The sequence below is a fragment of the Furipterus horrens genome, unplaced genomic scaffold (assembly GCF_987537825.1).
Source record: "Furipterus horrens unplaced genomic scaffold, mFurHor1.1.pri manual_scaffold_10, whole genome shotgun sequence".
Taxonomy (NCBI): domain Eukaryota; kingdom Metazoa; phylum Chordata; class Mammalia; order Chiroptera; family Furipteridae; genus Furipterus; species Furipterus horrens.
The window spans coordinates 38,360,636-38,388,317 of NW_028327180.1; the positions used below are offsets into that span (position 1 = coordinate 38,360,636).

The 27,682-nt window shown below is 48.5% G+C and overlaps 1 protein-coding gene across 4 annotated transcripts in view; it reads right to left on the reverse strand.

Moving 5' to 3' along the window:
- Positions 1 to 27,682, reverse strand: part of GNG7 (G protein subunit gamma 7) — a 117,528-nt gene that overhangs the window by 12,090 nt on the left and 77,756 nt on the right. Inside the window, exon 1 of one of the 4 annotated variants that reach the window (XM_090289237.1) lies at positions 10,564 to 10,654. The exons of 2 other annotated variants lie outside the window; for them this stretch is intronic. The gene's annotated coding sequence lies outside the window, so the exon portion shown is untranslated. Of the gene's footprint in view, positions 1 to 6,527; positions 6,552 to 10,563; positions 10,655 to 27,682 lie in introns of those variants that run through there. One more of the 4 variants, XM_090289236.1, reaches the window with a different exon arrangement.

Consider the following 27,682-nt stretch of genomic DNA (forward strand, 5'->3'; position numbering starts at 1 on the left):
ATAATTGTTCAAACAGATACATAGGTGAGATGGAAATTCTAGCAGTGAATTGAAAACTAGAACAAAGAACCCATGGACATGTAGAAAGTGCTAATATCTAAAAATGTAAGAACACAACCAATGGGGAGTTCCAGTCAAGATGGTGATGCAGGTAAACATGGTACTTGGAACCTCTCACAACCACATCAAAATTACAACTCAATACAGAAAAACCATCATTCAGAACACCTAAAATCTAACTGAACAAAACTCCTATACTAGGAATATAAAGAAGAAGCCACACTGAGACTGGTAGAAAACGTAACTGTGACAAAGGACAAAGGATTTTAGAAAAGTGGAAATCCTTATCATATGGAAGCAGAGGTCTGCATTACATTTACTGAATTTGGAAAATGCAAAATATTTGTAACTCTCTTGTTGAAAATCTAGATAGCTCTGTTGTATCAGGCAACCCCAGTTCTATCATACTCGAGTCGAGGAAAACTTATTAACCAAAGAGGAAGAAAAGAATGCATGGGGCGGCCAAATAGATGATGACCAGTCATCCAGACTCTTGGGTTTATTAACTGTACAACAAAAAAAATCAAAAGTGCAACAATACACTCTGCTTCAAAATTATTAATAGCTTTTGAAGCAAAGAGGAAACAGAAAAGAATCTCTGAACTTTCAACCAAAATATGCTGTTCGTATCTTTATGTCTATTTTTATACTTTTTATAATGGCTGTTTTTGTCCTGAATATATATATTATATATAAAGTGTTTCTCCCCCAAAATCTGTCAATCCTTGAATATAGTTCCAAAGAATACTTATTTTTACTTTCTATTTTTAAAACCTTACTATGGGAAATACTCTTTGGGAATATGTTATGTTGTAAAAATAACAACAATGAAAGAAATAGTATCATTAAAGACAACTAAAGAGAAAATTAGTGCACTAGAAGATAGTTCAGGGGGGAAATATCCAGAATGAAACATGGAGGAAAAAAGGGGAAGAGACCATAGCAGAGAAGGCAGGGATGTAGAGCACGCAATGAGGTCTGATGCACAGGTAACTGGAAATCTGGAAGGAGAAAAGGGAGAATGGGGTAGAAGAAATTTTTGAATAGATAATGACTGATTAAAAAAAGGCCTCAAGCCACAGATTCAAGAAGCCCTGCAACCTCAGGCAGGAGAAATATCTTAGTAAGCACATGGGAAAGGTGCTCAAAGATTAGTCTTTGGTGCAAGAGAAATGAAAATCACCAGGACAGGCTGCTTCGTATAACTACTGGAGTGGCAAAAATTAAAAAGGCCAAAAACATTGAGTATTGGGGAGGATGTAGAAATGCTGGGAGTTTCACACATTACTGATAGGAGTGTGAAATAGTACAATCACTCTGGCAAATAGTTTAGCAGTTTCTTATAAGGCTACAAATATACTTTACCTACGATCCGGCAATTCCACTCCAAGGGATTTACCCAAGATAAATAAAAACATATTTCCACAAAAGGACTTGTACAAGATGTTTGTACATCTTTATACTTATAATAGCAAAAACGGGAAACAATCCGAATGCCTGTCAACAAGACAATGAATAGCTGTAGTCGTTTATACCGCGGAATATGACTACACAATGAGAAAGAACAGTGTCCTGGTAGAGGGAGCCACATGTGTGAATGTCAGAAGTATTTTGTCAAGCAAAAGAAGACAGGTGTTAAAAGTGTTCTACATCTTTTTTAAAGATTTCTTTTAAAAGTTTTTTTTTTTTTTTTTAAATTGATTTGAGAGACAGAGAGGAAGGGAGAAAGAGAGAAACGTCAACTTGTTGTTCCACTTAGTCGTGCATTCCTTGGTTGTTTCCTGTATGTGCCCTGACCAGGGATCGAACCTGCAGCCTTGGTGTATTGGGACAGTGCTCTAATCAACTGAGCTACCCGGCCAGGGTAGAATGTTCTATAGCTTAATTGAGGTGTTGCTGTGCACAGGTGTATATATTTGTCAAAATACATTAAACTGTATAGTTAAAATCTGTTCATTTTACTGAATATGAGTTATATCTTAATGAAATCAGTTAATTATAAACAAACAAGCATAAGCTTGCCAGAGGAAAAAGGGGGCAACAGTTAGGTGGAAAATTCTAGTGAAAATTCTAGACCTGCTGGAAATAAATTTTAAAAATTAGGAGAAGAGATAAAGACATTTTCAGACAAACAAAAACAGACTTTCTCACCAGCCAGTCTGCCTTATCAAAGGTAAAATGAGAGGATATTAGAGAAAAATGATCCCAGATGAAAAAGTAGGACATTTGAAAAGGACTGAAAACAAAAGTGAGGAAGGAAAGGCAGCTGTTGGGATAATGAGAAAGTTCTATGGAAAACAGGAGTGAAAAGCCTGTGGAACACACGTGAATCATGAGCCATCAACTCCTGCCAGGTTGTCACATAGTCATCCCCAACCAGTGTGGCCACAGACCATGTTCTATGTGTCTGCCTTACAAATTTCATAATACTATTTTTTTTATTACACTATTCGAGTCCAGTGATTGGAGTCCTCAGTATTACTCTAGGAGTTTGCTAGTGACCTCTTATTTGAACTGAGTCACTTTACATACAGGAAAAGATGAAGTCAGCATCTGAAAAAAATAACTATTCATCTCCATGTGCCACAACTGGTCCAGGGCCAGCGTGACGCACCCAAATCCAGTTGTCCCGATGTCTCCTCAGTCCACTGGCCTCTCCCTGCACTGCTGCTACAGTGAACCTTAGTTTCCATAAAATTCTGTTAGAAAGGCATTCCATCTCTATTTGTTTTATATATATATATGTATATATCTACATATCTATTAAGATATATAAATACAATTTTTTACAAGAGCTTAATGTCATATTAATATAACCAATATGCAATAAACTAAACATTTGGAAACCTAAATTTGAGGACTGTGGACATGTGCACACACCTGTGAAACTATTACCACAATCAAGACAATGATCACATGCGTCACCCCCAAAGGCACGGAGGGCTGCCAGTTCCTCCGACCACTCTGAAGCTGAGGGTTTTTGCTCTGTCCTAACTTTATTTTGCAGCCTTGGAAATGGAGGCTCAGAGCAGGCAGTGATTTATTCCAAATCACCCAGCTATCAAGTTGCAGAAATGGAATTAAAAATTGCATGAATACGAGGTGCTGGGTCTCGGGCAGTCCTGCGGCCACCAGGGTCAGAGAAAACTGAGTGATATTTAATAACAAAAAGCCTTAGCTTCATGCCTCCTGTCTAGTGGTTTGTAAGTAATGCCAGCCTCTCTGAGTCTTGGACATTTTTTCCCAAAGACTAGAGCAGACTTTCCTGCCAGCTTCTGACAGGGCCACCTGAATGTGCTTGAGAAACCTGATATTCCTTGAAAAGCACTGTCACCTCTGCATGACGTGGAGGGTCCGTGAGGACTTCTCAAGGTCATATTTCTGTCCCCTTTCTCCTCTGGGGTTCTGTGGTGGCTGAGTCCTGCTTCTGTCTTGGTGAGTAGGATGAAGTAACAGGCACACCATAAGGCTGCAGGACAGGCTCAGGCAGAGTTGGCTCTAAGATGTCATTTGGACTCTGAGTCTTGCCAAGACACTGGACTGTGCGTCCTGAATGCCCATAGGGGGATGCATAGCAAACAGGTGCCCAACACCCCCTTGGGTGTCCTAGGATACAAAGCCAAGATGCAGACAACAACCCCTGCAGGGAACTGGGAGCTCCAGGGCTGCCAAGAAAATGATTCTGCTCCCTGCCTCCCTGACACACACCCTCGGCATCCAGCGAAGCTCGAACCTGCCGAAAGTGTCCCAGCTGGGGGGACAAAAACCCACTCAGGCGCTGGGCCGGGGCTGGAGTCCCCCAGAGACCTGAGAGAGCTGACGCAGCTCCTCTGTGGGCCTATGATGCCATCTCTACCCTCAGAGGTATTTTCCAGTTGCACAGGAAGCAATGACAAGGAGACATAAAAATGTTGGCAATCCCTCTGAATTCCGTACATAGCTCTCATAGCTGGGACGAGCGCCACTCCCAGCCTACTGGATAAGCCGACCTGAGCCGCTGCTTACCAGAAGAGAAAGAACTGGATGCCAGCGGAGGCTTCTGAAAGTTGGCCAGTTGGGCTGCATAAAAGGAAAACAATGTGAAAAATGTGCCTGGCGGGGCTGAGGCAAGGCCAGAAGGGCCTTCGAGGAGCAGCTCCTGGTGCTGGTGGCTACTGAGGACCCCTCCAGGGCATGAGGCCCAGCAGCCTCAACACATTAGAAAGAAGGGAGACCGGGACTGAGGTCGGGTTTCTCGGGAGCTTCCTGCAGCAGGCAAACGCCCAGCAGGCAGCCAGGGGTTTCGTGTTGTTAACTTGGTATGCTGAAGGGTTGAAGGCCCTGCAGACTGAATGTTAAGATGGGCTGGCTCCTCAGGGAGGCTGCAGCCCATGTCTTCTCCAACCACATTCTACATGCTGAGGATCCCAGAGGTGGGGCCCAGGCTATCCCCCAAGTTCATGAAAATGGAGGCTGATGGAGCTGCAAGATGAGAGGAATGGGGTTCAGGATTCAGTTCTCCCACCATCCTGCCGCTTGACTGTTCTGCGTCTCAGAGAGATGCATCTCCCAAAGCAGCATGACTGCCAGGCCTGGGAGAGGTGGGTCAGGGAGCCCGTGTGGCTTGTGGCCTCAGAGTGCTCCAGAAAAGCTAACCAGGGTCAGGGGGAGGGACTACTCAGGGATTCCCGAGCCCCCACTGCTGACACCGGGGTGGGACACTCTCTGTGGGGGGCTTTCCTACGCTCTGTGGAGGTTGAGCAGCACCTCTGGTCTCCACCAACTCAATGTCCAGTTGTGACAACCACAGATGTACCCAGACATGGCCTCACGTGTAACCTGTGGAAAGGCTGGGTTAAAGCCTCTCGAGACAGCCCTTACATAACACCCCCTTCCCGAACTTTGCTGTTAAAGACAAGAATTACAGGAAATGGGAATTAGAATTTCTGTGTGTGTGTGTGTGTGTGTGTGTGTGTGTGTGTGTTATGTTGCTGGCTTCAGGCCCACCTGGAATCAGAAGAGGGGCCCAATCTCACCTATGGCGTGCAGCCACTGTGTGCACAGGAGGACCCCCACTTCTCTTGGGGGCTGTTTGGCAATTACAGGCATTTTTCACACCTGTTATGTCACACTGAACCTTCCCCAGTAACCCAGCAAGGGCTTAGCAGGAGCTGCATGCCTGTTAGGGAGATGACAAGGCGTGGCAGACACACCTCTATGATGACCCCAACGACCTAGTGTAATCAACTCACCTAGCATGTGGCAGGACCTGAAAAAATGCTGGAACATGCTCCAGGCAAAGGCCCTATCAAGTGACATAGGTGACTTTAAGAAAGGTTGATAATCTTCAATGGGCCTGATCTAATCAGGCAAACCCTTAAAAGGGGGCAGAACTGATTAGAAGCTTGAAAGGGATTTGGTTCAAGGACTACCTGTCATTGCTGGCTTTGAAGATGGAGGGGTCCAGGTGGTGAGGAATGGGGGAAACTGCTAGGAGCTGATAGCCAGCAAGGGAACAGGGACCCCGGTCACGCACCTGCAAGGAACTGAATTCTGCAACAATCTGAATGGGCTCAGAAGACAACCTCAGGCTCCAGATGAGACATTTCAGCTTCAGCCCAGTGAGACCCTGAGCAGAGAAGCCAGCCTGGCCACGGCCTGGCTTCTGACCTCCAGGACCATGAGCCAGCACACGGGTGGTGTAAGCGACTAACTTTGCAATAATTTGTTATTCAGCCCAGATAGCTGATTCATAGGCCAGGGTAAGACCAGAATGTTGCTCCTCACTGTTGGCCTGGAATCTTGATGGTACCCCCTGTGCTAGATGTGGATCACATGGCCTGGGGTCATTCCAGGTGGCATTCACAACTGGCTGCAGAGCACAGACACTGATCTGGACGTGCTGCACATGCAATTTCTCCCAGTTCCCTTTATTGCAGCCCTGAGAGGCAGGTATAGCATTAAAACCAGAGGCCTTTCTGGTGACTTCTCCATTAGTGGGCTAAACCGTTCCGTGTGGTTCCGGTAACTGGGACAGGAGTGCTACGTGCATTTAATCCTCTGATGGCAGAGGCCTCAGGGAATTCCAGCTCAGAGAGAGCCCTGGCTGCTTCCAAGCAGCTCCACAATGCTCCTTGCCAGTCTCCTCATCCAGGCATGTGTGGCCTGCGTGCCTGGTGAGTCAGAGCCCAGGAAGGTGGCCTTGGGGTGGGGTGGGGGAGCAGCTGGCAGTCCTTGGGGGCTGCAGGGCTTAGCTCACACTTCCTGGCAGCAAGTCAGGAGGGGAGGGGATGCAGGCGGGCATCAGTGACTACTTCTCTTCAGAGAGAGCAGCCTTCCTTTTGCTTTAGAACTTCCAGAACCGGTAGCTTTATAGCTCACCAAGCTTCTGAATTCTTTCCTCCCAGGCCCAGCAGCCAGACACTCACCCCTGACTGCCATTAAGTAGGAAAGAAAAAAAAAAACCCTCAATCCACTCAGACACAAACCTCCAGCCAGATTCAAGCAGTGCGGGATGAGGATGCAGGCTCTCCACGGGGCCAAGGGCTGACTGCTCCTGGGCATGCCTCGATTGGAAGAAGAGACTGTGTGTTGTTGACAGGAAAAAATCCCAAACCAAAACAAAATGAGATGGAGGTTTGGGACAAAAGCAATTCTGAAGTTGCTGGGAGCTGCATTTGCAGACGCTTGTTCACATGCACCTCCATCAAAATACATTTCTTGCACACCTACTGTGTGCACAAGGCCTCAGCTCTGCACACCTCCAGGGGTAATCTTTGCATCACAGTCCATGTCACAGAAGCCCCTAGAATAGAGGTCTCACCCCAAGGAGTCCTACCCCCCAGGGGACACTGGGCAATGTCTGGGGACATCTGTGGTTGTCATGACTGGGAATGCTCTTGGCATCGAGGGGGCGGGGGTCAGGGATGCTGCTCAGAACCCTGTAGTGCCCAGAACAGCCCCACAGAGAATGACCCAGCCCCAGTGTTAGCCGTGCTGTGGGGGAGACCCTGCTCTAGACTCCACGGAAATGTGCACAAATGCCAGATGTCAGGGTAATAAAGTCAGGGAGGGGCACATTCTTTGCTGTGTCCCCGGCAACTGGGATGGGGCTGCCCCCCAGCCTCCAACACATTCACCCCCTGAAGGGGATCTACAGAGAAATATGGGTCTGGGCCAGCATTTGAACTTCAATACGAGGCAGACACAAACCTCTTTGATGCCCCATCCCCAGCAGCCAGGGGCTAAGCAGGCACCCTCTGCCTGTCCTCAACCCTGATGCTCTCCAGGTCTTCAAACACTGGGCCTCCCCCTCCCCTGTGTCTGCAGCTCCTCTAGGGTCATGGTCACCCTGGCCAGTGTGGAAAAGGGCAGTCACATGAGGGCCTTTTGGTGGAACCTCGGGAGCCATAAAACTCTAGTAGGGACTTTGCAAGGCAGACATTTCCCAAGAGTAGGCATGCAGCACTGGAGAACAGTGTCTTGTGACTCTCTGTCATCAGTCCCTTTGTGTGCAGGCTAAATCAGTCCCTGGGCAGCTATATTTAGAAAGAGCCAGAGAAAAGGGAATGAATGAGGTGCCCACAAGCCAGAGAAAAACAGAGCAGCAAAGTAGGCAGATACTGCCTGCGGCCAGGAGTGCGGAGCCCGGAAATAAGCGGCTGTGGGTACAAGAGGACAATGAGCCCGAGGTGACAGAGGGTGACGGAGGGTGACGACGCAGCTGATGCGCAGGCAGAAGAAAAGGCTTTCTCTGTCTACCCAGAGGATGACTGCAGTCATGTGAGAGTTTGCAAGCCTGGGAACGAGGCTGGGCCAAGGCACCGAACGCCTGTGGCTCATGGCACTTCTGTTCTAGGCTTCCTGGCATTGAGGACGTGCTGTCACCCTGGCCCAGTGAGGGTGTAGCTTCGGAGCCAAAGGACAGGAGGGCTGGGAAGGGAAAAGGGGAGAGCCAGGCCTTCCCACCTTGGCTTAAGCAGGTCATTCTCCACCTGGGCCTGGACAAACTCCTACACATCCTGCAAAATCTGGTGAAGTGTCATCCTCTCTGAGAAGCGCCTGGCCTGCTGTCCATGCCCAACCAGGTAGCACTAAAACCCCTTCTTAAGTGTACCCACAGCTCCTTGGGCATTTCTTGGGCACTGTATCTTTCCTGTGACTGCTGTTACAAATTACCATCAACTTGGTGTCTTAAAACCACATACTATTGTCTAACAGTGCTGGGGCTAAACCCGGATTTGGGCAGGGATGGTCCTTCTGGAGGCTCCAGAGGAGAACCATTTCCAGCCTTTTACAGCTTCTAGAGGCACCGCATCCCTGGCCCGTGGCCCCTTCCTCCATCCTCACAGTCAGCAGTGCAGCCTCTTCCATCTCTGACTCTGACCCTCCTGCCTCCCTCTCATAAGAATTATGTGATGACAGTGGCCCCCCTGTAATCCAAGGTCATCCCCATCTCAGGAGTCTTGACTTAATCCCACCTGCTAAGTCCCTTTTGCCATGACAGGTAGCATATCTACGGGTCCTGGGGATTGGGATGTGGGTGTTTTTGGGGGTCGTGGCCAGGAAACTGGGCACCATCAGGCCACCTGGATAGAAGGGACTGGTGGCCACATTGCAGGTGTCTATTGAGGAGGCTCCTTGAGGAACTCACTCTGTTGCCAGGGCCAATCTCTCTCCAAAGACATGGGCTGCCAGGACCAGGCAGCCTGGGGCATAGCACCTGGCTACACCTGATGGTCTGCCCTGGTCACATATGTCCTTGAGGACAGATCTAGATTCAGGTCATTGGCTAGAGCTTCTTGCTCTGGGCTCTGTCTGGGTTGCTGGTCAACAGCGTACTGACGGCTTATCACTGCCTCCCAGGACTACTGGTGGTTACTGAGCATCTGTGGGAACTCCACTCCACATCTGATATATTTTTAAAGATTTTATTTAGTTATTTTTAGAAAGAGAAGGGAAGGAGAAGGAGAGGGAGGGAAACATGAATGTGTGGTTGCCTCTTGTGTGCCCCCAACTGGGGACCCAGCCTGCAACCCAGGCATGTGCCCTGACTGGGAATTGAACCAGCGACCCTTTGGTTTGCAGGCCAGCACTCAATTCACTGAGGCACACCAGCCAGGGCTCTGATGTTAAAGTCCTGGAATAAAACAGATCCAAAGAGGCTCTTCCTAAGAGCTAGCTGTAGGTAGGGGACATTTTTGTGTTAAAAATGAAAAAAACAAACATAAACAACAAACCAACCAAAAAAGCAAAACCAAACAACAACCCAGCCAACAATGTGATTAACTGCAGTTTTAGAGGGCTCTTACTCACGGTGTCCCCCAGGGGACTCTGGGAGATGTCTGAGACATCTGTGGCCATGACGATTGAAGGGGTGGGGCCAGGGATGCTGCTCAGCAGTGTCTAGGACGGCCCTCCACAGAGGATCACCCAGCCCCAGTGTCAGCAGTGCCGAGGGAGAAGGAACACTGATCTGAGGGATGTCGCAGCCCAGGAGCTGGTTTCCTGTAAAATGTGTTCCTTGTTTTGGTCCCACAGGGTTCAAGTGAGAAGAGGGTGGGCCGAGGCTACCGACATGGCTCCCAGGCTCCTGCTCCTGGTTCATGTCGTGAATCCTCCGTGTCCAGGCAGGTCACAGCTCCCGAGGGGCACCAAATGCCCACCAGGTGTGGACAGGAGGGCCTGAGATCAAATGTCAGGGCACCCTGCCCAAGCAGAGCATCTGGACCTCTGGATGGGACCCCTATTCAGGTGCTAACCCACTGTCTTTGGCTAGAAGCTTGATCCTGAAACACAGCAACATGGGGGTTGAGGGCAGAGAAGCAAAAACCTGGGTCCAGGATGCAGGTTTCAGCCAGTGTAGGAAGAAAAGGCTTCGAGATACCACCACTGAGGTGTCACTGGGCTGTGCCTTCCTCTGCAGACATGACTGGGACTGAAGGATCCACATCAGCATTGTGCTAAGAGTGGCATTTGGTGTCTCCTGTGGAACCTTCCAGAGAAGGGCAACTGCAGAGACCCCTGCTGAGGATCCCAATGCCCAGGGCCCAAGCAACCAGGAAGGAGGGACTCTCAATATTCGGGTGCCCATGGGCAGCAACAGGGATGCAGGGGGACAGCTCTGCATTTGCAGAAAACCCCTTGTGAGAGTTTGTCTTTGCCCTGAAACAAGGTTTCAATGACCCGCATGGAATTTCTAACAATGAAACCGAGTGTCTGCTTCTGCTCATGCTGACATCCCCTTTTGCATCTGTCTAAATTCCATCACGCCTCTTCCTATTAACGCTGAGACGCCACCCAGCCCTGGACAGCCCTGAAATGCTGAGGTCTTCTTGGGCTCTCACTGGAAAGGGGAACTGTGGCTACCTCGGGGCTGGGCGCCTGCTGCTTAGTCTCTGCAAGACGTAGGGAGGTCAGTTTTGGTCGAAACTAGCACATAAGAAGTGGAGAAAATGTGCAGAATTTAGAAACGTAATCTTGTGCTGGCTGACTTGATGAAGCAGCTGAGTATAAGAAGCTTACCTGTGCCCTGGCCAGTGTGGCTCAGCTGGTTGGAGCGTCGTCCCGTAACCGAAAGGTTGCAGGTTTGATTTCTGGTCGGGGCACATGCCTGGTTGTGGGATTGATCCACAGTCCGGGCACCTGCAGAAGGCAACCAATTGGTGCTTCTCTCTCGCATCGATGTTTCTCTTTCTCCTCCCCCTTCTCCTTTCCTCTCTCTCGAAAAGCAATGTAAAAGATGTCCTCACGTAGGGATAAAAAAAAAGCTCACCTGGAAGGTGCTGTGGGAGAACCCCTAGGAGCTGATGGCAGACTCCAGCTGACACAGCAAGCAACTAGAGTCACAGTCCTACGGCTGCAAGGAAACGAATTCTGCCAATACCCCAAGAAAGCTTAGAAGCAGGTTTTCTCCCATTTGAGCCTGGCCTACAACTGGATGGTGGCTTGGTGAGACCCAGCTGCTGTCCCTGTCTTGACACTCCCAGGGAAAGTGACCATAGCTCTGGAGAGCTCTGAGGGTCCTGCCCACAGTGCCAAGTGGCTGTGCAGCCTGGGAGGCCAGGTGATTGTTAATTTTACATGTCCACTTGGTTGGGCCACGTGATGCCCAGATACATGGTTCAACATTGCTCTGGGTGTTTTTGTGAGGGTGTGTCTGAATAAAATTAGCATTTAAACCAGTGGGCCTTGAGTAAGGTAGACTGCAGGTGGGCTTTATCTAATCAGTTGAGGGTCTGACTAGAACAAAAGACAGATCTCTCGGAGCAAGTGGGAAGTTTTCTTTGGTGGCCTTTGAACTAGAACTACACCACTGGCTCTCCTGATCTCCATTCTGCAGATTTTGGTCTTGCTTACTTACCTCTGTGGTCAAGTTCTTAGAATAAACCTCTCTGTTTCTGGGGAGCCATGACTTTTACGAATTGCCAGGTGCTTCACAGTCAGAATAAATTCATATCCTGGCCTTGTTGTCCGCCAGCCAGTGGGCCTTGCCAAATCTCTGTCCTGCTAAGCCTCAGTTTCCCCACCTATAAAATAGGATGGAGGAAGGAAACCTGCTCCTTGGGGGTTCCTATGAAAATGACATAAGACAGAGCAGCCAGGCTTGGCCCACAGCTAGCACCTGAAAAGTGTCTGCAGGTCACTGAGTGGGAGCTGCAGATAGAGGAGGTGCAGTGGGAGGTGAGGACGGGAAGAGACAGAGGTCAACGGGAGGCACAGCTGGGCTGCCGGGAGCAGGGCCAGGGGACTTAGTGCTCGCTTGGAGCCACCGTTCGACCAGAGCTGGCTGGGGCTTTCTGTCACCCCTGCCAGCAGGTGCTGCACCAAGGGACCTAAACCCGCAGCATGCAGCCACCAACCTGAGCCGGCTCTCTTGACACCTGAGCCCGGTGGAGATGGCCCTGCTGAGATTCTCACTCGTGTGTCCCAGGGGAACATGCGTCTCCTGTCAGATCTCCAGCAACTGAGCCCTGATCTCCCTGTCAGGAAAATGGGTGAGTATCCATGCTTCACTTACTGAGAGTGTGCAAGGGTCAGAGACTGCAGCTTCTGGTAACCACAGGGACTTTGCCACGCTTCAAATCAACATCACGTGCGCAGTCACTGTTACTGCTGGGCCGGGCTGGGACGAGGTAGGTAAAGCATTGGCTTTGGGTACAAAATCTAAGGGGTACCAAAAGCTTAGACATCGTGATGACTCATTCTTTAATGGAACGTTTTAATAAAAAGTCAAAATGAGTGCAAACTACCTGAACCAAATATCAAGCTTTTAGCCAGAGAGAGCACCTGATAGGGCTAGAGTGAGAGCGAAGCCAGCCCCTCTTTATTTAAAAATTTTACCTTCACCGTGGATTTTTCTTTTGGCATTAATTTTGATTTTTAGGAAATATTGCTCATTAAGATACAACTTATTGCCATGAGTGAGTTTTTCGGTGTCCCTCCTAAATTCTATGCCTGGAAAGAGTGCCTGGCTCTCCTCACCCCGGTCCAGGCTCTGCCTCTGACACTTGCAGGCTGTACTAAGCAGAGGTCTGGCATGTTCGGGGGCATCCAAGACCCAAGCAGCACAAGCTGGAGGGAGGTGAGCCTCCAGCACGGTGAATGACCCACCCAGCAGGGACCAGAGAGTGTCCGCGCCTGCAATACTCCTTAGAACTCCCAGGGAGCTCTAGGCTCCCTTCACAAGTACGAGAAGTGACATGCGCTCAAGGTAAGTCCACACCTCAAAACCAGCTCTCCCGGCCTCCACCAGTGAGCCCTATAGGGGGTGCTGCCCGAGTACCCTAAGGTCCTGAGAGTCTCAGAATGAAAGCCAGTTTGACCCATGCAACTGCTTAACGTTCTTGACAGAGAAGCATGTCCCGATGCCCTTTCCTTCCCAAATGGATCACGGAACTTGTGGAAATTAAAAGACACGCTCTTAGATAGGCGATAAGTCCCAGAAGAAATCCCAAGAAAGTAGGAAATACTCTGAAGATGAAAATGCAACAGACTAAAGCGTACACGTGGGGATACGGCAAGGGAGGAGTACAGGGGGGTGCAAATGCCTGCCTCCAGGACCACCTCTGACTCACCATCTGACTTTACATCCTAAGGAACTAGAATGCAAAGAGCCAGCGGGAGGAAGGAAATGGCGATGACACAGAGGACAAAACAAAACAAAGGCCAAAAGAAAACTAGAGGAGAATCAATGAAACCAGAAACTGGCTCTCTGGAAAAGTTGGCAACTTCGGCAAACTGTTAGCCGGAATGATGGAGAAAAAACAGGGAAGACACAGCAACTCAAGGGAGAGCAGGACATACCGAGCCTTTTGGAAATGGAAAGGATTAGAGGAGAAACCGAACAACTGCTCGCTCATATTAGGTCATTGGTTCTGTGCACATTTCAGAGCCACTTGGACGCAGCACAGTTTCTGTAGCTGCAGCGTTAGTAATCTTTGCAAGTCTTGGGAAGCTGGGGGATGTTATTTCCGTGGCAGAGATAAAAGGCATCCGCCCACGCGGGATGGTGGCTCAGAGGCCAACCTGAGATCTAAACTCAGGTTTCCTGGCTCTGAGCCCAGAGATCTTTCAGTGACACAATTCCCAGTATGTCGTGTGCGCATGAGATACTGTGGCTTGTTTGTTCCTTTTTCTCAAAAACAAGAGATTCCAAGCTCATGAAGTAAAGATAAAATGCTCCATACCTTTTATAGTTTTTCCAAGAAGTGCCTCTCGACTATTTTAAAAAGGAGAAAGAGAGGGGAAAGCATGGTTAAATCCTTTTTACTTAACCATCTCCAGCTTTTCTCAGAGAAATACTTTGCCATTGCCGAAAATGTGGCACGTGTCCTCCAGAGAAACTGGGGGCGAGTCCCCTTTATTCTTTGTAACTGATCCATTCAGAAAGACAATCCTGTATCTTTGATGGGTGGGGGAAGTGGAACTTGTATTATTCCACTTCAAAACACGGGGACCCCAAGCCCAGCCCATCGGATGCACCAGCAGGAGAAAAACAAAATATCCAGACGCTGAAGCCGTGAATGTAACGTGTGGTGTTTTTCCATGTCTGGTTTTGATGGGAGCCACGTGCCGGGGGAAAAAAAGGAGAGCTGGAAAAAGTGAACTCGGGGGCAAACCAATTAACCTCGGTGGAAGAGGTGACAGGTATATGGGCGCAGGAAGGTGAGGGATCTGAGACTGGCCGCCCAGGGCCAGGAGGTCAACAGGAAAGAAAGGAAGTCCCATGATCAAGCCCTGGGGGTGGGTGGACTCAGGCACTTTGGAGGCACCGTTTTCCAGGGAATGGGACTCCCTGCCCCAAGTGGAACTTTGGACAACCTTGGACAGAGCATGACTCTCTCTGATACTCAAACAGCATGAGGGCCCCTGGGGGCCGCTGTGTCTAGCCGCTGGGGTGATGCTGAGATGGCATGCCAGCCTACACCTTGCTCTCCACACTGTACCAGCTGCCTGAGGGTGCACTGCCCCGGAGGCCCCCTTTATTAATTCCTGCCGAGGCACAGAGGAAGAGGCAAGCGGTGACCCCATCTGTATAGCTGCAGTGTGGTCTACATGGCCAGCAGATGAAGAGGTTTCCAGCCCGACTGCACATGTGGCTTGACCAGAAGGATGCCCAGTACTGTGCTCCCAGGGGGGACCCCTGCAGCTGCTGGGCTAGGATCAGTTCTAGAGGAGGCCAGTCCTGGGGCTCATTCTACTGTGGGCTTGCCCTGGGGAGGTCAGCAGGAGCCCCTGTCCCTGGACCAATGCAAGCCCAACTTCCTGAGCTGTGAGGCCCACTGGAGAGCTAGGCGGTTTCCCTCTGGTTCCGGAGGTCTCCTGTGGCCTCTGAGAGCTGGCCCGTCTTCCTTTGCAAACATTTGCTTTTTCCGCATACAAGTGGGGTTTTTTCCATCTATGCAAAGGGACACACCAGTACTGTCCCTCCTAAGTCAGAGCTGAGACCCAGCCTGAGTGGCACAGAGGCTCTAGGATCTCAGCCATAGGACGGTGATGACTGGAAGTGGCCTTCTCGAAAGCAGGGGTCTCTCCCCCTCAGCACTGCTAACATGGCTGTCCTGGGCACTGGAGGTTGCTAAGCAGCATCCCTGGCCCTACCCACTGGCTGCCAGGACCACACCCAGTTGTAACAACCACACATGTTCCCAGACATGGCCCAGTGTCCCCTGGGGGATAGGATCACCCCCGTTTGAGACCCCTGCCTTAGGGAGGGCTGGGTGAGACACACAGAAGTAAGGCACCAAGTAGGGAGACCTACTGTTGCCCGGTAGGGAGACAGAACCATTGCCGGCTGGGAGGCCAGGGTGCCAGACTCTGAAATGTCTGCCCTAGCATAATGACTGTGGGCTCGCGTGGGCGCCAGGCCGGGGGTTATATAGTCTGTGCTCATTACCTACAGGTTCTGTATTTTACATTTGCCTACTTGCTAAAATTTATTTGTAACCCCCAAATCAACACCCCCATTACATATGACTTTGAGGGGGTTCTCGAAGTCATCCGTGGACACGCACAGAGCCCGTGCCTAGCTGAGGCAGAACAGGAGGCAGAGGCTCTGCCTTCTTGTTTCTACTCAGACTGTCAACCAGGGTCCTTTTCAGTGTTTAGTACCACAACTTTTGCATTTCTGTGGGTGATTAAAATGTCTCCTAAGCAAAGAGCTTAAGTGCTGTCTAGGGTTCCTGAGCACAAGAATACAGATGTGTCTTGCCAAGAAGGTATGTGTTAGAGAAGCCTGCCAAGGGCTCAATGTTAATAAAGCAACAATGCATATCAAATGTGCCTTTAAACAGAAACACACGTAAAAAAAAAAAAAAGGATATGAGTCCAATGCTTGAGGCAAATGTGACCAGAGGCTCATAGGAACCTAACCTTGAATAACCCCACGAGTAGTGGTTTTATATTCACTAATTCAGTGTTTGCTCGAAGAACAAGAATCAACTATATATGTACTTTTTATGACTATAAAAGGAATACAATTGCATTAGTCAAAATCTGGAAATCACATACACTCAGTCCATAACCCCACCACCTCAGTTTTTCCAGGTGTGTACACACACTCACCCATTTTTACACACGCAGGTCCTATATCCTGGTTGATCACCCACTTTTAAAATATTTCTTGTTTAACATTACACTGAGAGGGAAATGTGATTTTCCCATGCCATCACAAATTCTTCTAGCACTTGACTTAAAAAAAAACCTTCATGTTGAAATAATGTTAGATTGACAGAAAAGTGGCACTAATAGCACAGGGTTCCCACATGCCCTTCACCCAGCTTTGCCTAAGGCTCACATCTTGTCAAGATGAAGAAATAAACACTGGCTGGTGCCCTATATGAATCAAACTCCACTTGATCTGGATTTTGCCAGTCCCCACCCCCCATGTCTGTTTTCTATTCCAAGTCCCATCCAGCATTTAGTGACTTTTTATGCCTATGTTTTATACTTTATGGATGTACTGTAATTTATGTTATTACTGCTATTATAGATATCACTGTCTGTTACTGACATTTAGGCCAACCCTGGGCCTAACCAGTTCCTGGACTCAGACACCTTTTATTTTGCCACAGTCTTTCATTGAAGTATAACAGGCACACAGGAATGTATAGATCATTCAAGTATAGTTACAGGCATTTTAAAAGTGTATGCACCTGTGTCACTGCCCTCTGCATCAAGACACAGAACCTTTCCAGTGCCCCCGAAAGCACCCCGGGGCTCCCTCTCAGAGTGAATCACTATGTCAATTTTTTTTTCTTTCAATTTTCATTATTATGGTTATCCTGACTTTTGTTCCTGAAGATAGAAAAGAGGGTACAGATTTTTAAAAAACTTTTATTAGTATTTATTTTACACTGAATTTACTCTCCGGCCATAAATTTTGTTTCTTCAGTTTCTTCTGGGATATCTTTTTCCTCATCTTCTGGTTTAGGACCAATATGCTCTTTTTCAGTGGGAGAATTTCAGTGTGGCAGGGAGAGCTCACAGATGGGGGAATCCACCCACGAGCTCTCTAAGTTCTGCACTGCATCTTGGGACCTTGGTTCACCTGGATGTGCTCAATGACCAGAGAATCTACACCTAAACCCTCAAGTTCAGCATTACTCTGCATTTTTTTAGCGTGTGTGGCAAAAATTCAGCACTTTTTTTGGGCCACCAACCCTGGGTCCAGCCCCATTGTTTGGCCTGGGCACACCTATCAGCTCCACCATTATAACGACTGAAAGGTACACATTGCTTCTGTAGAGTGATAGATATCCTTCAGACAGTTGGTGGCTTTTCAAATATGCATACCCTTGATGGTCTCGGCAGCTTCACGAATGCTCTTAAAGTGAACACAGATTCAAACCCCTTGATTTGTGTGATTTTGTGGAGTTTTCTGGGTCAAGTGAAGAGTGAGCCATTTTCAAAGATCACCTCAGGCTGGCAATGGGAAGAAAAGGTACAGATTTTAACTGCAGGATGAAATAAATGTTTTGATGGGTAGGAAAAACTGCTTAGAAAGTTCTAGAAGGTTCTAGATGACAGCCAGCTGGCATCTGCTCGGAGGCATTAAGACATCAGTCAATTTTTCCAGTGCAGCGAGGGTATTTGGACTGAACTCCAGCCCTGACTCTGGACTGTTGCCTACTCACTTTCATGGCCTAGTTTGTAACATGGGGACCCCACCACATCATTTTTGGGGTCACTGGGAGGACAAAATGAGACAAGCATAGTGTCTAGCACTTCGTAAGGCACTAATTTTCAACAACGATAAAAATAATACAATATGTATGCAACAGAACATGGAATTCTTAGAAGTTATGGATCCCAGAGTCAAAGGCTGATTGGACTGGGTCACATCCAAAAGCCTTTTGGTTCTGGGGCTGACACAGCTGCAGCTGAGGCCCCCCACTCAGTCAGTCCATTGTCCTAACTTTATCCTAATTTTATGGACGTCGGAGCCGCCAGCTGGGGACATCAGGCTTACTCAGTGTTTATTATGGGTCAGAAGTTTAATTTCCCTTCTTTTTCTACAACATTGCTGAGGAAGGTGTTACAACTGCTTTGCAGGCCTGGCCAGGCAAGGTTCACAATGCTTCTGTGGACACATGCTGTTTCCTGGCTCACCTGTTAGAAAGAAGGGAGGAAAATTTCAGAACCCCTGATTACTTGACTCTGCTCTCTCATGAATAAGACCCTGCTTGCTATGCAGGTGTGTGTGTATGTGTGTACAGGTTGGGGGGGGGGGGGGGTAGCGGCCACTAGCTCAGGTCTCTCCTTGAGCAACCCTGTTCCCCAGGGGACACTGGGTGGCATCTGGGGACATCTGTGATCATCACACTGGGGGTGATCCTGGCATTGAGTGGGCGGGGGCCAGGGATGCTCAACCCCCAAAGTGCCCAGTACAGCCCCCACGGAGAAAAACCAAGCAGCAGTGCAGCGGGAGACCTGGCCTAGCCCCTTCACAAACACTGGGAGCCACCACACAGAGCTGCCTTTGAGCTCAGGACAAGCCCAGAAGGAGCAGCTCAGCCTGTGCTTCACCCCTGAGTGCCCTTGCCTGGCCCTCATCCTTGCAGGTCTCAGCGTGGCCTCTTCTAGAAAGGTTTAAAAATAGATAATCTCATCTGTTTTCTGGTTGTTTTTTTTTTAAGTCTCAGGAATGCCTGAGAGGAACTGCCCTCAAGGAAGTTGCCCTGGGCAGTAACTGAAGCCGGAAGAGCTGCTATTTGATTTTTTGCAGTTCTTCTGGGAGCCAGGTGGGTAATCCCCTGTTACAAGGCTCTGTCTTCGGTTTCTCAGAACGAAACCAAAATCGGAGTACGGCATTCACAGCCTTTATCCATTCAGGGCTCTGGGGCGCAGGGTGGGGTGGGGGGTTCGCTTGAAGCTGGGATCCCAGGCACCAAAAAACTCAGAGCAGCTGCCCGCCCCCACCTGCCTGTCCTCAGCACAACCTGGGGTGGGGTGGGGGATCCCAATTTGTCACAGCTGCAGGGAGACACACCTATAGCCAATTTCTTTTTTTTTTTAATTGACCAATAAACAAACATTTTGGTTCAGTTGAAAGCTACCCTCACTTTTCATATCTATGACAGGGTCCCCCTTTGGCACTGTGGGGGGTTAAGCAGCATCCCTGGCCCCCACCCACTCAATGCCAGGAGCACCCCAGTGTGACAACCACAGATGTCCCCAGATGTCACCCAGTACCCCCTGGGACAGGATCACCCCACCCCCATTCTACTGAGAAACAGTGCTCTAGGATTATTGTGCTAATATCTTTGAATCCCTTCAGTGTGTTCATTTTTAGTAGGAATTTTCAATATAACTGTTAACTATCAACTTTTTAACATCTTATTTATTGAGATATCTTTGAGACACGACACTATGTTTAAGGTGTACAAAGTGTAGATTTGATATATTCATATATTGCAATATAGCTGTCAACTGACTTAAACATTCCTACCCACCCTCCCACCCTTCCGGGTCCAAAAAGGACTGGAGGCACTTACACAGCGCACAACACAAAGATGGTGAAAGAAGTTGTCAAGTGGGAGTGACAATGGCTCTGTGAAAGAATAGTTTTGTGTTCAACTAAACAAAGATAATTTCTGTTGATTGTAACAGGTTGGATGTTATCCCTCAAATATTCACGTCCACCGGGAAGCTGGGCATGTGGCCTAATTTGGAGAAAGGGTCTTTGCAGACAGATGATGTTAAGGATCTCAGAATGAGGTCACCCTGGACTTAGGGTGGGCCCTACAGCCAATGACTAGTATCTTTATAGGAAAAGTGGAGGGAGCTTTGGACACAGACACACAGGGAGAAACCTCGTGACAAAGGAAGCAGAAGTTGGAGGGATTTGGCCACAATCCCAGGGATGCCTAGAGCTCTGAGAAGCTTGGGAGAGGCAGGAAGGACACTCCCCTGGAGCCTCAGGAGGGAGCACAGCCCCGTGACTTCTGGCCCCAGGACCGGGAGAGGATAGATTCTGTTTGAAGCCACAAGTTTGTGGTCATTTGTTACGGTTGCCCCAGGAAATGAAAACATTAGGGGAGAAAAAAAAAGAATTGGCTGTAGGTGTGTCCCTGCAGCTGTGACAAATCAGGACCCTGAGCAAGAAGGGTTCCCCTCTCACTGTTGGCCTGATAGGCTCAGGGCCCTTGGGGAAAATGCAGAAAAGTACCTACCTAACCCCCCTGGAGAAGACTGCACCTCACAGGGCTCGATAAATCTAAGCTGTGTGCACGGGAGGAAGATCTGTGGTTCCTTCTATCCAGGAATAACTTCATAAGAACTACAGACATTTGGGATGAGGGACCAGTTAGCACAGGGTTTCCCAAACTGGAATCATGGTGCGGGGAGAGAGGGGAGAAGAGACTCTGAAACACACACCGCATCCCACCAGGAGAATGTGATGTAGTTGGGTGTAGAGGTCTCAGGTGACTCCACTGGGCAGCCAAGGGTTGGGCCCACCCACCATCGAGGAGGCACCCCACAGGAAAGCCAGCCCCGTTCAGTGAGTGAGCCCAGAGTTCCGGGAAGGTGAGGGTGGGGTAATGTGGCTAACTGTTTAATGACAGTAGGAAACAGAAATTAAAAAATAAAAGATAAAGTCCTGTCCCTAGGGAGCTTTCTGTGCAGGGGTTAAAGAGAAAAGGGAGGGATTCTTAAGACAAATAAATGGATGATTACAATGTTTGATGTACGTGCTGAATAATAAACCCCTTTTTTTCTGTAAAAGGCCAGATAGTAAACATTTTTGGTTTTGTGGGCCACATGGTCTCCATTGCAAGGACTCAGTTCAGTTTGCTGTAGTGAAAAAGTCACCACTGATGATATGTAAAAGGTGTGCTGTGTGCCAATAAACTTTTATTTGCAACAACAGGCAGAGGGCCAGATTTGATCGCCTGGCTGCAGTTTGTAGAACCCTGAGCTATAGCTTCTCAGGCTAAGCAATGGAAGCTCCTCAAAAAGATAAAATTACCATGCGACCCATCAATTCCATATCTAGGTACACACCCAAGAGAAATGAAAACACGTGTCCACAGAAAAACAGGTGTTTTAATGGTCACAGCAGCAGGATTCATAATAGGCAAAAAGTGAATGCAACTGAAATGTCCATCAACTGGTGAATGAACAAATAAAATGTTGTACAGACGTACACGGGGAATATTACTCAGCCATGAAAAGGAGTGAAGTGCTGACACCCGCTACAATGTGAGTAAACACTGAAAACACAATGCTCCATGAGAACCCAGACACAAAAGGCAACATAGAGTATGAAATGTCTAGAACAGGCAAATTTTGAGGTTCGGGTGGGGAGGGGTTCCCTCCTGTACCCAAACCATAGCAAGGTTGTGGGGGAGGGGAAGAGGTGGTCTGAGATTAGGCTAATCAGGGGTGTCTGTTCTTTCAAGCAGCACCAGGGCCAACGTCAGACACACCTTTTTTTCCATGAAGTCACTGCAGTCACATCACAGAAGAGCAAAGTCTGGCCTCCAAACACAGGGGTGTGCTCTCCCTGTGACATGGCACCTAGCCCAGTGGCCTTTCATGCTTGGGAATCCAGTTTCTCAGAGGATGGCAGAGTCCCTGTGACAGACACTCCCAGTGAAAAGGAGTTTAAAGCAGGCCTCTGCAGAACATTTTTGGTCACCGTCTGTGGCCTTTCATGGTCCTGTTCCTACCAGGCCCCATCACTATTGACTGACAGTGTGTGCTCCTCGACACTTGCCGAGACTGAGGACCTTGGCAACCACTAACCCACTTTCTGGTCATTTCTGCTGGTGGGGCTTTAAACTGATACAATTCTTGCCAGTTTGACAGCAGCAATCAAACATAGAAAAGTTCATTCTCTTTAAGCAAACATAATCCTACAAAGCCTAAAATATTTCCTCTCTGCTTTTGCAAAGCAATAGAATACTATGCAGCTGTGAAATGAGGCAACCTCTAGGTACTGATGTGTGAAGTTTCCAAAAGGGATTATGTTGGGTTAAAAGGACACCTTTAATTTAACAGATGCTGCGCAGATCACACTCTGAGCGCCCCTCCCTCATCAGGTTTACCCATGGACGGAGGCGGCCGGTCAGAGGGAGGCAATGAGAAGACACAACACCTTGCTCAGGCCCTGTCCTCTCATTTGCATGTATGTCCTTGATCAAACCGCTTCTCCATTCTCTGCAGAGAACCATCTAAACACAGGATAAATATTTACCTTTCAGGTTTTGTGTGAGGGATCAAATGAAATGCAGTCTGGGAGAAGCTGGGAAACTACTGTGTGAATGTGACAGACTGCTGAGACCAGCTGTTGAGAGGGACTGTGGCCCTGATTTCTGCAGCTCCTCAATATGGAAGATGCTTCCTCTCACCTCCATTCTTGAGTTTAGCCAGCAGCTGTCTCACCTGTGCCGGGCAAAGTCCAGGTAAAACACACCCAGCTTCCCCCCTGCTGTGGTCCTCTATCCCCTCTCTGGGGGGGTGGGGGAGGGTGTCTCTGCTGTCCCTGCAGCCACCCTGCCATCCTGCCCTGACACTCAACAATGCGGGTGGTGGTGAACATGTATCGCTGTATGCTGAGCTAGAGCCTGAGCTGAGCCTCTTTCTAGGAAAGCACTGCTTATTTTCATTTAATTAAAAAATTTTAATTGTAGTAAAATGCATATAACATAAAATTGACCATCTTAACTATTTCTAAGTGCATAGCTCAGTGGCATCAAGCACATTCACATTGTTGTACAACCATCACCACCATTCATATCCCGAACTCTCTCATCTTCCCAAACTAAAACTCTGTCCCCATTAAACACTGACTCTCCGTCCTCCAATCTCCTGATTCCCACCTTCTACTTTCGTCCCTGTGGATTTATCTCCTCTAGGGACCTCCTATTGAGTAGAATCACACAGTATCTGTCCTTTACTATCTGGCTCATTTCTCCGAGCATAATGTCCCCAAGTTTCATCCACATTGTTGCGGTTATCAGTGTGTCCTTCTTAAGGCTGAATCATATTCTATTCCATGGACAGACTGTGTTTTCCTTATCCACTCATCTGTTGAAGGACACACTTTTTGGCTATTGTGAATAAAGCTACTGTGAACATGGTGTGCAAACACCTCTTTGAGTCCCTGTTTCCAATTCTTTGGGTCTATACCCAGAAGTAGAATTGCTGGGTCACATGGTGACTCTATTTTTAGGTATCTGAGGAACTACCATACATCCATCAGACTGTTTTCCCCAACGGCTACACCATCTTACATTCCCATCAGCTGCTGTGCACAAGGGGCCCAGTTTCTGCACAACTGTTCCTGCTCTAAGCCCCATTTTAATCTGAGCCTCAGTGTCCTCATCTATTAGATAAGCTCAGGGTTTCTCCTACAGGCCTGTGGAAGGCCCTGTGAAAAACAGGGTTTGAATGTCAGGGTTTGTTTTTCTTATGGGGATGATAGTTGTCTCTGGACTGTCAGAAAGCAGAAGAAATGCTGGTTGGACTTTGTCTTTTGTGATTTTTTTTTTGACCAGCCCAGAGCATTGATTTGGAAAGCCACTGTGAGATGAACGAACCAGAAGGGACACCACCCTCATGCACGTCACCTTCATGCACGCACGTACACACACGCAGACACCCAGATACATGTCACACACATATGTGCTCCTGGAACAGGGGTCTTAGGGCTGGTGGCCTTCGAGACTGAGTTTCCCAGCTGGTGGCTGAGTCGCCCTGGGTGACGTGCAGGCATGCAGCCCAGGCAGTGCCGGAGGCCAGCAACGAAAACAAACAGGCCAGGGTGCGTTCAGCAGAGCACTTAGGCTGGCCTACATGTGGGGCGCCAGGGTCTGTTCCTTCCCGCAGGGCCACTGTGGCTCCTGGACATGTGCAGAACCCACAGTGGCCACGACCACCAGCATGGGAGGGAAGAGGGGCTAAAAGCAGTGCTGGCAAACCTCACGCACATCTGGAACGTAGGAGTCTGAATGTCCATTTATCCCGAACTGGTTCACTCCGCATAGTCACAAGCACACTCCCTCCTGTGCAAAGCTCTGCAAGTTTCCAGTCTGGGTGTTCCTGCCTTCAGGCCTGTTGGCTGGGGCATGAGGTCAGCAGATTCGTTTTCTATGCTGTGTATGTAACAAATTGCCACAAACTGGATGGCCTCAAACACTACCCATTTAATGTCTCCCAGATTGGGGAACAGAGTTGGGGTACAGCTAAGCTGGGGTCTCAGCGCCAGGGCCCCAAGAGGCTGCTGTCTCACCAGAAAGGCAATGGGAAGCTCGTACCTCAGAGCCGCCTCAGGTTGCTGGTACAATTTGCTTCCCTGTGTCTTCATTCAGGACTGGAGTCCCTGACTTCTCACTGGTTGTTGGCTGGGTGTCATGCTCAGCAACTAGAGGCCTCCCTGAAGGCCCTAGCCATGTGGCCTCCTCCATGGATCCTTTTATAATGTGGCAGCTGACTTCTTGAAGGCCAGTGGGGGCAGGGTGGTGGTGATGTTACTACAAGCCTTATATATACATATTATGTATATGTAACATGTATACACGCATATACTTATGGTACATAGAAACACATAGGAAATATATGCATATATGTCGTATGCATACAAATAGGTATTTTTATATATTTAATATATTTATATAATTACATATCCATACGCATATATTACCTATATATTTATATGTTCATATTATATATACTGTATACTTTTATTTATAAATAAGTCTAGTAATATTTATTCCAAACGAACATTCATTAATATGCATATAAATGTGTAATATATGCATATAAATATATGGCTTCATATATTTAATATATTACTTTTAGAGTAAATATTTACATTTTAATATATTTATAGCATGTTTATAACACACATGACATTTAATGTATATTTTAAACATACATAACGCACATATTTATAACAATATGAACATGTTAAATATGTTATTTTATGCATTCATTACATATCAATTTATATACACAATGTTATATATCCTATACACTTATATTTATGAGTAAATCTAAAAAGCAAAGCAGACCTATATAAAGTGTTATGGCATGTATGCAGCACCACGACATCATGGAAAGTTGTGCTCTTTTGAGGCTCTGAGGCTAAGAGATGCTGAGATTCAGCTGGAGGCTGAGCCCCCTGCCCCAGCCAAGGACCCTCGGAGAAGGGGAGCTGGAACCAGGGTACATAGGCTGCGTGTGGACTCCTCATGGATACTCAATTTTATAAAGCCATTTGTATTTTTCTCTTGGGTTGAATCACTTGCTGAATGCTTATCTTGGTTCTTTGTGGAATGAGGTAAAATATAAAATAAATCAACCCAAAACTGAGCTCAGGCATTTGCAGCAAGTGACTGGTCTGGTAGGACCAAGAGTGTTAAACAGCAGGGTTCCCCATGGGGCTCCATGTGTGACAGCCACAGGTTCCGTTATCTGGAGTTCAGAGACCTGAGCGAAAAGCACCTGTTTGAATCCCTGTAAACCACCTTAGCCCTGGGGACACTGTGGCCTGGTCACTCTCTGTGGGAGACCATCCTGGGCAGTGGCGGGGGTGGTGGTGGGGGTTAAGCAGTATCCCTGGCCTCCACAAACTCAATGCCAGGAACACCTCCAGTCATGACAACTACAGATGTTCTCAGACATGGCCAGAATCCTCTGGGAACAGAATCGCCCCAGGTGACACAAAGGATTCCATTGACCCCAGGAGACAGCACACATTTAAATACAAACACTGAGTGGGAGAAGCGAGGAGGTGACTCACAGACTCCCGGCACACCCTAGTTTACACCATCTGACCACTGGGAGTTTGTTCTGGTGTCAACTGTGAGCCAAAGGACCTAAAACTCATTTTTTTCCAAATTATTAACACAGGGTCTGTCCCCTTGGCACTGCTGACACTGGGACCAGGTCATCCTGGGCACTGTGAGGGTTGAGCAGCATACCTGGCCTGACCCAGTCGATGCCAGGAGCACCCTTCAAGAGTCATCGGGCTCCAAATGTCAACAGAATCAGGTGGAAAGACCCCAAGTTAAAGGATTTCCAAGTCGCACAGCTGGGAAGAGGCGGAGTGGGCCTGAAACCTGTGCCTCCTGCCTCCTGGATTGTGGGGGTGTGGATCCCAGGCTCGCCCCTGAATGGAAAACAACTAGCCCTGACCAGGCGCCAGTGTCGCTTGTCTGTGAGGGGCGAGGAAATAGCTGGGAAACAGATGAGGAAACACTCTGAGAATGCACTGCATCTCTGCCGCGGCCCTCACCTGCCACTGCCTACTCTGGAGGGACCCGTTACTCTGGGGTCCTAAACCCCAAGACATTTCCAGACCAGAGGCAGGGGAGACAGCTGCCTGGACACACATGACCATGTCACATGGCTCTGTGTCATACATTAATAAAAGTAAAGAGGCCACTTTCAGCTGCAGGGGCTGCTGTTCTGGGCTGAGGGTCACCCTCTCCTATAGAGCAGCCAGTCAGGTGCGCACCCAGAGCTCTGGCCAATGACTCACCTGGGACCCCACAGGCACCCAAGCCCCAACCCAGGCCTGGGGCTGGTGCCAGGAGCTGGGTTGCTGGGGAGAAAGGAAAACAGAAAGTGAAAGGGGGATGCTGGAAAAACAGGTGGGGGGACATGCAGACTACCTGGCAGGAGCTGGACATGGGATCGGGGCTCTGAGATTAGGCACACAAGTGGTTTCAGTGGGGAAGCACTGGAGCATATGCCCAAAAGTATAAGTGTTCACGGTGACAAAAAGAGGACACAGGCAGCTTGGGGTACGGGTCACCTCCTCAGGGACACATAAGGACAAGCCACCTATCTAATGGGGGGAAGGCAAAGGATGCTTTTCTAGCCACCAAACAAGAAAAACCCAATTTCTCAGTAACTCTGTGTCTCAGTTTTCTGGCACCACCTATTTATTAGCTTAACATCACAAACATTGATTCTGTGACAGTTCTGGAGGTCACACGTTCTAAATCCAGGTGTGAGCAGGGCTGGTCTTTCTGGAGACTCCAGGGAGAATGGTCTCTCGGCCTGTTCCAGCTTCTAGAGGCACTGCATGCCTGGCCCAGGGCCCCTCCTCCATCGTCACAACCAGAGGCACAGACTCTTCCATCTCTGACTCTGACCCTTCTGCTTCCTCCTATGAGGCCCCTGTGATGACACTCGGCCCCCTGGTAATCCACAGTCATTCCTGTCTTATGGGCCTTGACTTAACCCACCTGCAAAGTTCCTTTACTATGTGAGGTGATACGTCTGCAGGTCCCAGGACCACAATGGGGGCATCTTTGGGGTCATTATTTTGCCCGCCACAGTACTGTTCTAGAAAGATTAAAAAAAAAAAAAAAAAAAGTCACCCATGTTTAAAACTGAGCTGTTATAAAAACCAGTAGGACTTGCAGGGAGGCTGGGTGTGGTGAGGTACTCTCTGTGGGTCTCAGGAAGCCTGATGTCCCAGAATGTGCAAACACCAACCGGCTCTGCAGGCCAAGGAGCACTGGGCCTCATCCCGACTGGTCACTCACAGAGCTATAACGTCCTGACTCATTATATGCTTTTATGGATGAGGGTGGGGTTATGGGTTGAATTGTGTCTCCCTCCCCAAATTTATATGTTGCATCCTAAGCCGCAATGTGATTGTGTCAGGAGGTGGGGCCTCTGC